Genomic DNA, 13,003 nt, shown 5'->3' with positions numbered 1-13,003 from the left:
CCGAAGAATTGTGATCAAGCAATCTACTTTCCCAATGCTTTGCTTTCCTCTTCGTTTCTCCTCTCTCTCGTTCGTTCGTTCTCCCTCTCCTTGCTCTTTCTATTTTTCTTATTCAAACCGACTTTCTTTTACCCTAATTAGCATATAATTAAGTATAAAAGATGATGAATTAACCCATTGTTTATTTCAAGGTTAGCTCTTTTAACCCCCCAGTAGTTAAATAATTAACATTAACCCACTAAATTTATAATTATAGCAGGAATAGTCCAAAACGCCCCTTAAAAACTTTTAATAGAAATCCGACCCAGCCTGGGTTACGCAACCTGTGACGGTCCGTCATGGCTGTGACGGTCCGTCCTGCAGGTTCGTCGCAAAGTTCAGAGAGTTAATTTTTGTGGAAGATGTGTGACGGTCCGTCGTGCCCACGACGGTCCGTCCTGCCATTCCGTTACGAAGTTCAGAGAGTCGATTTCAGTACCCAAATTTCAGAATTCTAAGTGTTTTGGAACGAGACCCCTACGACGGTCCGTCGTGCCCATGACAGTCCGTCGTGGGATCCGTCGACTCAGCCTGTTTTTCCAAAAATAAAATCTGCTGCTCAAAACGACTAAACAGGTCGTTACAATATACTACCTAAAAGTATAACATTATCTTGATGGTGGATGTGAAAAAAAATTACATTCAGCTTTTATAGTAAATTTTTTTTGTAGACTTATTAATTGACATACCAATTTCATAATAACTGATATATTTTAGGATAAGAATGACTTTTAAAAGCTTATAAATATGTCAACTTGAATTTGGTAATTATTATTAAATATATTTTAGGATAAAGTTATTAGTGTACGTTGTTAGGAGATCACATAGAGTTGGGCTTTTATAGTAAAAATGTCATTTTTTTATAGACTTATTAATTAGTAAACCAAATTAAATATATATAAATTCATATATTTTAGAATAAGAATAGTGCATTAAAAAATTTAGAGATATGTCACCTTAAATTTTGGTGATTAAGAAGCTTAGATTATTTTAGGATGACGTTTCTAGATATATATTGTTATGAGATCACAAGAAGTTACAAAAGGATTGTACAAAGAACTCAATAGTATTTCTGACGGGATATATTTAAGTGATAATGTGTCAAATCTTACTCTATTCAACAACATATCATAAGTGTTAAGTCTAATTCCAGAAGAGGAAAGTGAACAATTATCCATAACTATTTCAATTACGAGTATTTATATTAACTTGTGCACCATATAATAATTGTTGTATTTTAAAAAGGTGTGAATGGAAAATGAAGAGTTGCGACTTTTATGAAGAGTTGTGACTTTTATGAAAAGTTGCGACTTTTATGAAAAGTTGTGCTTTTCATGAAAGGTGACGACCTTTTTGAAAGATTTTGACTTTTTCAAAGGTTTGTGACCTTTCCGGTAAGGCACAATAAGAACCTTTTCTCACTACCCTTTGTTTTCTATAAATAACATTTTCGCACTACCCTTTGTTTTCTATAAATTGAGGGATTTCCTCTCATTTTAATATAAAATTCATGGACTTCTTCTTCAACTATGAAATCTAGTATTCTAAGTGTACTTTACTGCCGTTGAGTGGATCGCTGATACTAGAGTTTTAGGTATCTATACTCTAGTGATTGAGATCATTTTACCCTAGGAGGTCATATTCAAAATCAAATCTCGGATACTAGAGGGGAATAATTTCCTTAAGGGGACACTGTGAGTTCAGTGGACTTGATCTTTTTCTTATTTAAAATTTCCAGATTCTGGTACGTGTTTTACAAATTTTAGATTTGTGAATTAATTTCAGCTTTTCTATTCTTTTGTTCTTCACTGGTTCATTAAACTTGGTAACTTCGTGTTTCTGCAAAGTTTGGAATCAGTAAGATTCTTTTGACACATAGTAACAACAATTCTTCTTTAAGGAAAATACTTCGTATATTTTTTTTAAAATCTGTTTTTGATTCTAGTTTCACTAATAGTTTTAATTTTCTAGTTGTGAAAATGTTCTTAAACTTTGTTGTTTTACAAAGATGTTCAAAGTTTTGTTCTAAGTATGTTTGGAATACAAGATGAACAACAATCTTAAGGAAATTATTATACGGTTAGGATTTTTTGTATTCTACTTATTGAGAGAATCTGAGCATGGAAGTAGAAGATAAATGCATTACTTCTCCATAATTCGTTGCGTCATTTAGAAAGGTCGAAGTGAGAATGTAATAGAAAATTTTAATGGTATTCCGTTTAAAGATTATCAGGTAACCTTCTTATTAAATTATCTAAGGAGGAAAACAGTTTCTAAGAGTTAAATCATCTTTGATTTTTTTTTATTATGTGTATCTTTGGAAAAAGATCTGCAAACCATATATTGTGGAATAAATTTTACTTAGCAAATATTGTTTCTTTTAAAATTCTTTAGTTTGCAAAAATGAGAGATGCATATTTTTTTTTTTGATAAAATAGTATATCAAAATGCTATAGTTGGAAGACTATTTGATAAGAAAAATATTTACAGAATATGTGTTATTCTGTTTGGAGAAAAAAAAGACTTTTGTAGTTTTGTACTCAATGAGAAATGTTAGTGTTTCTGATTTTTGTAGACTAAAAATTTTTGTGGTTTTATACTTTGGATAAATTGGACTATGCAATTTGTTGGAAGAATATAAAAACTTCACATAATAGGTCAGTGTTGTACTTTTGATTTTCTATAAACTTCAATGTAATATAGAAATAAATTGTACAATTTTTTTTTGTCCTTATTGTTAGTATTTAAAATACTAAGTGGTATGTCTATTTATGATAGAGGAAAAATATCAGTGACTTAGAATTTGTGATTTTGTGTCTCTATGGAATGAACTTTGACATGTGTAAACATTGTCAAAGAGAATTGCAGCACTATAATTCTTTCGTAGAATAATGTTTCTAACATTAAAATATGTGAAAAAAATATTTTCAAATACTTGAAAAATATTTTTGAGATCACATTTGAAATGTGGGGGTTATTTTCTTATGATTAGACTTGGTGTCTAATTTAAATTTGGAGCAAAAGATATGAAATTCAATGATACTTTTGTATTATGTTATACCCACAAAATTCTTGGAGTATATTTGGTATTGTGGTTGTTGAGTTTCTCTATTACTAGTATATAGTGTGACTAGTATGAAACATCCAAATTATATATATACTTGTTCAAAATAATTGTGTTCTTTTATGGAAAAAAAATATCACTTAAAATGTTGTGACTTTCACGAAAAGATATGTCTATTGTAATAAAAGTATTTGCATAGAGATGAATATTGGTGAATAGTCATTTGTTATGTTTTTGTAAAAATAACATTTGGACTATTTTGTCTTTATTGAACCCGATGAAACATTGTTCATGGGTAGTTCTATAACAATCATATTGAAAGTTATGGAAATGTCCTTCTGAAAGGACATTTGACAATCTAAACAATGTTTGTATCACACAAAATTGTAAGAAATCGGAACAAAATATTAGTGAGGAAAAACCTACCTCACGAAGAGCTTTTCGAACTCAATGTTTTTATTTGGTTTTACTTGCTTAAGTAAATGTTTGTGACATGAACACTTGGGGCATGTCAATTACAAAACCTTGTAAAGAAAACTGATCAACTTAGAAATTTTGCCTAATTTTGAGTGCAATAAATAAAAATGTCAAGTTTTTGTGGAATCTAAGTATGTTGAGCATCCTTATAACCCTTAGAATTGATTTACACTGACATTTGTGATATGAAATTAACACCATTTCATGGTGAGAAAACAAATTTGTTATTTTTATTGAGAATTGCATTAGAAATGACTATGTCTATTTGCTGAATGGTAAGGATGAAGCAATAGAAATGTCTATACAATGTAATATTGAAGTTGAAAATCAGTGCGAAAAAATATAAGAAGTGATAAGAATGGGGAGTATAAATCTCATTGTGCAGAAATATGTTAGGAAAGTGGAATATCCATCAAACTACTGCCATATTCACCTCAATCTAATGAAACACCGAACGTTGAAAGGAATGATGAATGCATTATTTATAAGTTCGGGTTTACACAAAACTTGTGTGGAGGAACTATCCTTACTTCAAAAGGGAACAACAAAAAGTTGTCTTCTTAGAAAGAAAGTGATTTTGTTTGATTAGAATACAATCTTTTCCATATGAGAAATGGAAAGGAAGGAAATCCAACTTGAAATATTTCAAAGTGTGGGGGTATCTAGTCAAAGTCCAAGTATCTATTCCTCAAAGAATTAAAATAGGACCTATAACTGTGGACTGTAAAATTAGACTTGAGTAGTCTAGAGAAGGGTCTAAAAGGCCTAGGAAATGAAAAAGATAATGTACTTAATAAAGAGATTCAGAGGCTTAGTAAATGTTAAAGGACATTTACTTCCTTCGAATATGATTTTGTTACATTTCCTGTGTCTTCTGTAGAATCATTCTTTGGAAAGATGGTGTCAATAAACAATATTGGAAGTTAATTAATCTTCTTCAAGAAAATAAACCTTTGGGTTCAAAGTGAATCTTTAAAAGGAAAATACAGTTGATGGAACTGTTGAAAAATATAAAGCAAGACTTTGTGTCAAAGGCTTTAGACAAAAAATAAACCAAGATTTTGATCTTGTCGATATATATACTCGTTAGTAATTAGAATTACATCCATTTGAATGCAAAAATTATTAGTGTGGTATATGACCTCCAAATTCATCAAATGAATGTGAAAAGAACTTTCTTAAATGTAGAATTGGAGGAAGAAATTTACTTGGAACAACCGGAGGATTTTGTGGTTCCTGGTAAATAAAAGAAAGTGTGTAAACTAGTTAAGTCACATTATGGAAGCACCCAAACAATGACATAATTTTATCAAGCCATGTCGGCAAATGGATTGAATATGGAAGTGATAAATATGTTCACATTAAAATCATAAGGTCATTGTTTGTTTGTATATTGGTGATATGTTGATCATCAATAGAGACACTAATGACATAAATGCTACTAAATGTATGCTATAAAGCAAGTGGAATGAAAATTATTGGACTTGCGAATATGATCTTAGATATAAGAATTCGTAGAACTCCATAATGTTTAGCATTTTCACGGACTCATTGCATTGAAATGGTACTTAACTAGTTCAAATATTTGGATGTCAATATTGTCAAGTCTCCAATAAATGTGAGTTTTGCATTTCAAAAGAGTGAAAACAACATTGACTCACAATTGGATTGTGCTAGAGTTTTGGGAAGCATGATGTATATCATATAGTGTGTGCGATCAAATATAACATTTGCTATTTTAAACTGAGTCGGTTCACAAGTGATCCCAAATAAATTCATTAGATGACAATAAATAGTGTTTTGGAGTATGTAAAATAATACTTAAAACTGTGTCTTGCATTATAACAATATCCAACAATATTGAAAGATATAGTGATGCAAATAGAATCATCGGACGAATGAAGTATAATTCACGAGTGGATATGTATTTACTATTGGTAGAGGAGCAGTCTCTTAGAAATATTTCAAAAGAGACATGTATCGCTAGCTCTACAATGTTCTTTGAGCTAGATGCTCTAGATAAGGTCGGTGAATAAGTTTAAAGACTTTGGAATTTTTTGATAGATATTCAATTTTGGCTGTAACGACCTGTTTAGTCGATTCGAGCAGTAAGATTATTTTGATAAAAACTGACTGGGTCGACGGACCACGCGACGGACTGTCATGGTCATGACGGCCCGTGATGGATTCCGTCGTCCCATACTTGTAAATTTTCTTCTGCTACCTTTCTCATTACCCTCGACGACAAGTAGGACGAACCGTTATAGGCACGACGGACCGTCGAGGGGCTTCGTTCCAAAACACTTAAACTCTGAAAATCTGGGTACTGAGATCGACTCCCTGAACTTCGCGACGGAACAGCAGGACGGACCGTCGTAGGTACGACGGACCGTCACAAACCCTTTTCAGAATTTGACTCTCTGAACTTTGTGACGGACCTGCAGGACAGACCGTCATAGACACGACGGACNGTACTTGGGAGAATGAGGCGGATATGCAAGAAAGATATCCACATCTTTTTTACAGATTCAGGTACTCTTTCTCTCTCTTGTTTTTCTATCTGTGATCGTTCAAGGACGAACGATGGGTAAATTGGTATCTATTGTAACAACGTGTTTAGTCGGTTCGAGCAGTAGAAGTATTTTGAAAATAACTGGCTGGGTCGACGGATCAGTCGACGGACCGTCATGGTCACGACGGACCGTCGAGGGTCATCGTTCCAAAACACTTCAACTCTGAAATCTGGGTACTGAGATCGACTCTCTGAACTTCACGACGGAACTGCAGGACGGACCGTCGTAGGTACGATGGACCGTCACAAACCCATTTACTGAATTTGACTCTCTGAACCTTATGACGGACCTGCAGGACGGACCGTCATAGACACGACGGGCCGTCACAGGTTGCGTAACCCCAGCTGGGTCGGATTCTACTAAAAGTTTTAAAGGGGTGTTTTGGACTATTCAGGACAAACTTTATGAAATTAGTGGGGTAAGTTTAATAATTTATTTACTTGGAGGGTTAAAGGAGATAACCTTGAAATAAATAATGGGTTACTTTTATCATAATGAATTATATGATAATTAGGGTAAAAGAAAAAGAATCTGGAGAAGAAAAAGAAAAAGACAGAGAGGGGAGAACGAGCGAGAGAGAGAGAGAGAACGAAGAAGAAAGCAAAGGCGTTGGGGAGATAGCTTGCTCGATCACGATTCTTTGGTGGAGGTAGGTTATGGTTTATACTATGTGATAGTAAACTCTTAATAGCGATTGATATGTATCGGGTGGTATTGTAAAGTCTTCCATATACTTGATTGTGTGTTTGTATGTCGTGATCGTATAATTGTGGTGGTTGGAATGATAAGACTGTTGAATTTTAAATCCTAACTCCTCTTTGTTAAGATGATGCTTGACATAAAGAAAGCTTGATAAACTGAAATAAATGAGATAGATGGATCGGAGTGTCACGTTCCGATACGTAGGAATAATGGATCGGAGTGTCACGTTCCGACACATAGGAATAATGGATCGGATTGTCACGTTTCGACACATAGGAATAATGGATCGGAGTGTCACGTTCCGACACGTAGCATTAGGGGATCAGAGTGTCACGTTCCGACACGATAAGAGTAAAGAGAAGTAATCTAGAATTATGTTAATATACTCCAACTCAAAGAACCTATTTTACCAAAAGTGTATGGTGTGGAGGCTTGAGTCCTCATAGATGTGCTTGGTGTTGTTGCCAATGATTTTTGTACTTGTTGATTGTCACCTGTTGAGTATTGTGGTTGAGTTTACATTATTATTCCATATATATATATTGCTTTCTATTTTGAGTTGGCCGGTGATACCTACTCAGTACTTGTACTGACCCCTACTTTTATGTTCTTCTTGTTGTTTTGTGGAGTGCAGCAAGTGCACCAGTGACTTCCACTCGTCCGCAACTCTAGCCAGTCTTCAGCACGTCAGATTTCAGGGTGAGCTACTGTTCCTAGCTCGTACTAGATTCTCTCTTTCACGTCTTGATGTCCTTGAAGCTCGGACATGGACTATCATTTTACTTATTTTAGTTCTTAAATATTCTTAGACTTAGTAATTTGAGGATAGATGTTCTTGATGTGATGACTTCCAGATTTTGGGGATGATAAGTAATATACTTTAGAAGTTTATTTATTGGTTATATTAATGAGTTTTGGTCTTCCGCATTATATTTTGTTCATTATGGTTGATGTATTGGTAAACGTTGGGGTTTAGATTTGTTGGTTCGCTCACATAGGAGGATAAGTGTGGGTGCCACTCGCGGCTCGTTTTGGGTCGTGACAGCCCAAACCATTGGCATTAGTATGCATACACTTTCACAGTCAAGATGTAATAGGTAGGGCATAGAGCATGACGTATAATGGAAAGTCTCGTCATATACGACATAGATATGATACCGTTAGAAAACTACTCTCTAGTAAAATTATCAGAATTTACTATGTAAAGTCAAAGGATAATGTGTCGGATCCACTTACAAAAAGGCCTAACTAGAGAGGAAGTTAAAAGATCATCTAAGGGAATGAATTTATGGCTTAGGACAAGTCATCATGGCGGTAACTCTATCTAGCAGACTGGAGATCCCAAGAGCTAGATTCAAGGAGATAAACAAAGTTGTGAATGACGGTTCGACATTGTCAACAAACTCAATCCATTCTCATGATGAAGACAATGCTCAGGGACAAGGATACCACATTATGACTTGTTAATGAGTTAATAAAGCTTAATGATTTGCTAATTTTGGCAGAGTTGACCAAATAGCGTATCTACGCGATAACACGGTTAGGAATCACCTGTGTGAGTGTGAAGTGTAAGCCGCTTCAAAGAAGATGATTGTCAAAAGTCCATCTCTCTATACACTTATGAAACCATGAGGTGTTCATGTCTAAAACGAATACAACCGTAAGAACCATAAATTGTGAAGGGTTAATTGTGTGACATATGGTTGTCTAGGTATACACCAAAGTTCGATGGTTCAAAGATATCAAATCTACCGATTGACAGAGTATATCCGACATATGTTCACTACGGAAAGTCCAAGGGGAAACATAATTATCCAAATGCAATTAATTCTTTCTTGTAAAGTACACATACATGTTCATTTCTATGTCTTCGAGTCATTCCCCATTCATGCGGGGGATTTTTGGGTTTTAAAAAGGTGTGAATGGAAAATGAAGAGTTGCGACTTTTATAAAGAGTTGTGACTTTTATGAAAAGTTGTGACTTTTATGAAAAGTTGTGATTTTTATGGAAAATTGTGACTTTTATGAAAGGTTTGTGACCTTTCCGGTAAGGCACAATAAGCACCTTTTCGCACTACCCTTTGTTTTCTATAAATAACCGTTTCTTACTACCCTTTGTTTTCTATAAAATGAGGGATTTCCTCTCATTTTAATATGGAATTCATGGACTTCTTCTTCAACTACTAAATCTAGTATTCTAAGTGTACTTTACTGCCGTTGAGTGGTTCGCTGACATCGGATTTTTTTGTATCTATACTCTGGTGATGGAGATTATTTTACCTTGTGAGGTCACATTCAAAATTAAACCTCGGATACTAGAGGGGAATAATTTCCTTAAAAGGACACTGTGATTTCAGTGGGCTTGATCTTTTTCCTATTAAAAATTTACAGATTCTGATATGTGTTTTACAACTTTTAGATTTGTGAATTAATTTCTGTTCTTCTATTCTTTTGTTCTTCACTGGTTCATTAAACTTGGTAACTTCATGTTTCTGCAAAGTTTGTTAGAATCAGTAAGATTCTTTAGACACATATTAACAAGAATTCTTATTTAAGAAAAATATTTTATAGATTTTTTTTTAAAATCGGTTTTTGATTTTAATTTCGCTAGTAGTTTTAATTTTCTAGTTGTGAAAATGTTTTTAAACTCTATTGACTTACAAAGATGTTCAAAGTTTATTTCTAAGTATTTTTAGAATACAAGAAAACAACAATAATAGATAAGGACTTTACTGAATCAAGCTTCAATCACCGTGATAGAATTAGGTAGAATACATTCATTACCGATAGACTACAACTTTACTACTTTATCTTATTTGTGAATGTAACATTTTTAAGTATTGAGTTAAGAATTTTTTTCTTCAAAATCCTTTTAGGGTGGAATCTCCCCGAACAATTATGGTGATTTATTATCTTATCACTCTATTAGCTTGACATTATGAGTGATCTCATTTAATTTTGTACGTAGGTATTTGTATTAATATATATTTAATATAGAAGACTTGGACTTGGACTTGGACTTGGGGCTTGGGCTTGGATCGAAACTTAAACTAATTATTTCATCTATAGATAAGAAATTTTTTACAGACAAGAGTAACATAGATAGAAATAAGGGTCATATCATACATATATATTTGTAATGCGATACAAACTGTACAAAATAGGTCAAAAATAAAAGAGACCAAAACAGAAGATGGCGATAATGACAATTTATGTACACTCAATAATAATAATGTAGTGATCGTTTTTGAGAAATCACTTCACAATATCTAGGCATGGATGCAAAACAGTATTAGTACATGCTTCGTCAAGATCTTCTTCTCTATATTCTTTGAAAACGTCCGTAGCAATAATATGATGCACTGACCACATTTTCTCACTTATTATTCATTGAATCTTGTCAGGTTGGTTACAAATTAACATACGAGTATGACGCTTGATACTTGAAATTGAAGCTTGAAGAATCATCTGCTTTGATTCATCATCTCCGACTATATTAATTCTTCCCTTAAATATTTTTCCATTTCAGGGACACCGATGGACCGTCGGATTCCTTTGGTATAATATGCATCTGGAATGAAAATATATCGCACCTCATCAACTAGCCCTGCATGCAACACAAATTTAAAAAAGAAGAGTTTAATTTAGTAGAACATATATTTGATAACCAAAAGTATTATTAAGAAAATTATATAAGAAAAGTTTTTAGCTAGCTGCATGATAGCATACCTTGATGGATACATAAAATAATTACAAAAATTACCTGCTTTGACCATTTGATCAACCCTCATGTCAACTCTACGGTTCAAGACTGATTGCTCAACATCAATCCAAATAAAGCAACTATCATACTTATATTTGAACATGAACACGGGATCTTCCACAAGTTTTTCAATATACGAATTTGACCCTCCAACAATAATTGGAACAAGATGAGTCTTCAGTATTTTTTCTATATAGACGATAGCTTGCAAAAAAAAATCTTCAGTTGTGAAGTGTGAATCTGGTTCAATTTCACCTAAGAAAATGTGATCAAAATAACTTTCTCAGAATTGAAAGAAATAATTTTTTAATAGTAAAGTATATTTTTCGTAGAATCTATAATTACGACATTAAAATTATCTAGGTAGTCATTTGATATAAGTATTCTTGAGAATAAAAATATATACCTAACAAATAGTGTAGTACACCTTGTTTCTCATGTGTGTCATCTTGTTTTTAACAATTTCATGTCCCATGTTAACTTGCATTTTTTCCGAGTTGATTATTCTTCTTGAAAATTGGTGGCAAAGTCAACAGAGAGAAGGGATTTTCTCGTTCCTGTGGCCCCCATTATGAAGATCACTTTCTTCTTGTTGAACTCTTAATTGTTGATGAAAGTATTCATTTTATCTACACACAAAAAAATAATTAGTTTATAATAGTGAATTCATAAAGTCAGACATTAAAAAATCTTGTAAATATAAAGCTAGTAAGTAGAAACCGTGCTTGACTTGAAATATACTATCTAAAAATATAAAATTTTCTTGATGGTGGAAGTGAAAAAAATAATTACATTCAGCTTTTAAAGAAGAAATTTTTTGTGGACTTATTAATTGACATACCAATTTCATAATTACTGATCTATTTTAGGTTAAGAATTACTTTTAAAAGTTTATAGATATGTCAACTTGAATTTTGGTAATTATTATTAAATATATTTTAATATAAAGTTATTAGTGTACGTTTTTAGTAGACCACATAGAGCTGAACTTTTATAGAAAAATGTGATTTTTTGTAGACTTATTAATTAGTAAATGAAATTAAATATATATAAATTCATATCTTTTAAAATAAGAATAGTTCATCAAAATATTTAGAGATATATCACCTTAAATTTTGGCAATTAAGCTTAAATTATTTTAGGATGACGTTTCTAGATGTATATTGTTATGAGATCACAAGTAGTTTCAAAATGATTGTACAAAGAATTCAATAATATTACCGACAGAATATATTCAAGAGATACTGCGTCAAATCTTACACTATTCAACAACACAACATATGTGTTAAGTCTAATTCCATATGAGGGAAGTGAACAATTATCGATATCTATTTCAATTTCGAGTATTTATATTAACTTGTGCACCATATAATAATAGATAAGGACTTTATTGAACCAAGCTTCAATCACCGTGATAGAATTAAGTAGAATATATTCATTAACGATAGATTACAAATTTACTATTTTATCTCCTTTGTCTATATAACATTTTAAAGTATTTAGTTAAGAATTGTGTTCTTCAAAATCATTTAAGGGTGGAATCTTCCCGAACAATTATGGTGATTTATTATTTTATCACTCTATCAGCTTGACATTATGAGTGATCTCATATAATTGTGTAGGTATGAATTTGTATTAATATATATTAAAAATAGAAGACTTGGATTTGGACTTGGGTCTTGGGCTTGGATCGAAACTTAAAATAAATATTTCATCTATAGATACGAATTTTTCACAGACAAAAGTAACATATATAGAAATAAGGGTCATATCATACATATATATTTGTAATGCGATACAAACTGTAAATAAAAGGTCAAATATAAAAGATACCAAAAGAGAAGATGGCGATAATGACAGTTTATGTACACTCAATAATAATATTGTGATGATCGTTTTTGAGAAATCTCTTCACAATATCTAGGCATGGTTGCAAAATAGTATTCGTCCATGCTTCGTCAAAATCTTCTTCTTTATCTTCTTTGAAAACGTCCGTAGCAATAATATGATGCACTGACCATATTTTCTCGCTTATTAATCGTTGAATCTTGTCAAGTTGGTTACAAATCAACATACGAGTATTACGCTTGATACTTGAAATTGAAGCTTGAAGAATCATATGCTTTGATTCATCATCTATGTCTATATTTGTTTCTTCCCTTAAATATCTATACATTTCAAGGACACCGATGGACCGTCGGATTCCTTTGGTGTAATCTGCATATGGAATGAAAATCTGTTGCACCTTATCCACTAACCCTGCATGCAACACAAATTTAAAGAAGAGTTTTATTTAGTAGAACATATATTTAATAACCAAAAGTATTATTAAGAAAATTATATAAGAAAAGTTTTTAGCTAGATACATGATAGTATATCTTGATT

Source organism: Solanum pennellii, chromosome 11 (assembly GCF_001406875.1).
Source record: "Solanum pennellii chromosome 11, SPENNV200".
Taxonomy (NCBI): domain Eukaryota; kingdom Viridiplantae; phylum Streptophyta; class Magnoliopsida; order Solanales; family Solanaceae; genus Solanum; species Solanum pennellii.
This window is presented reverse-complemented; position numbering follows the sequence as displayed.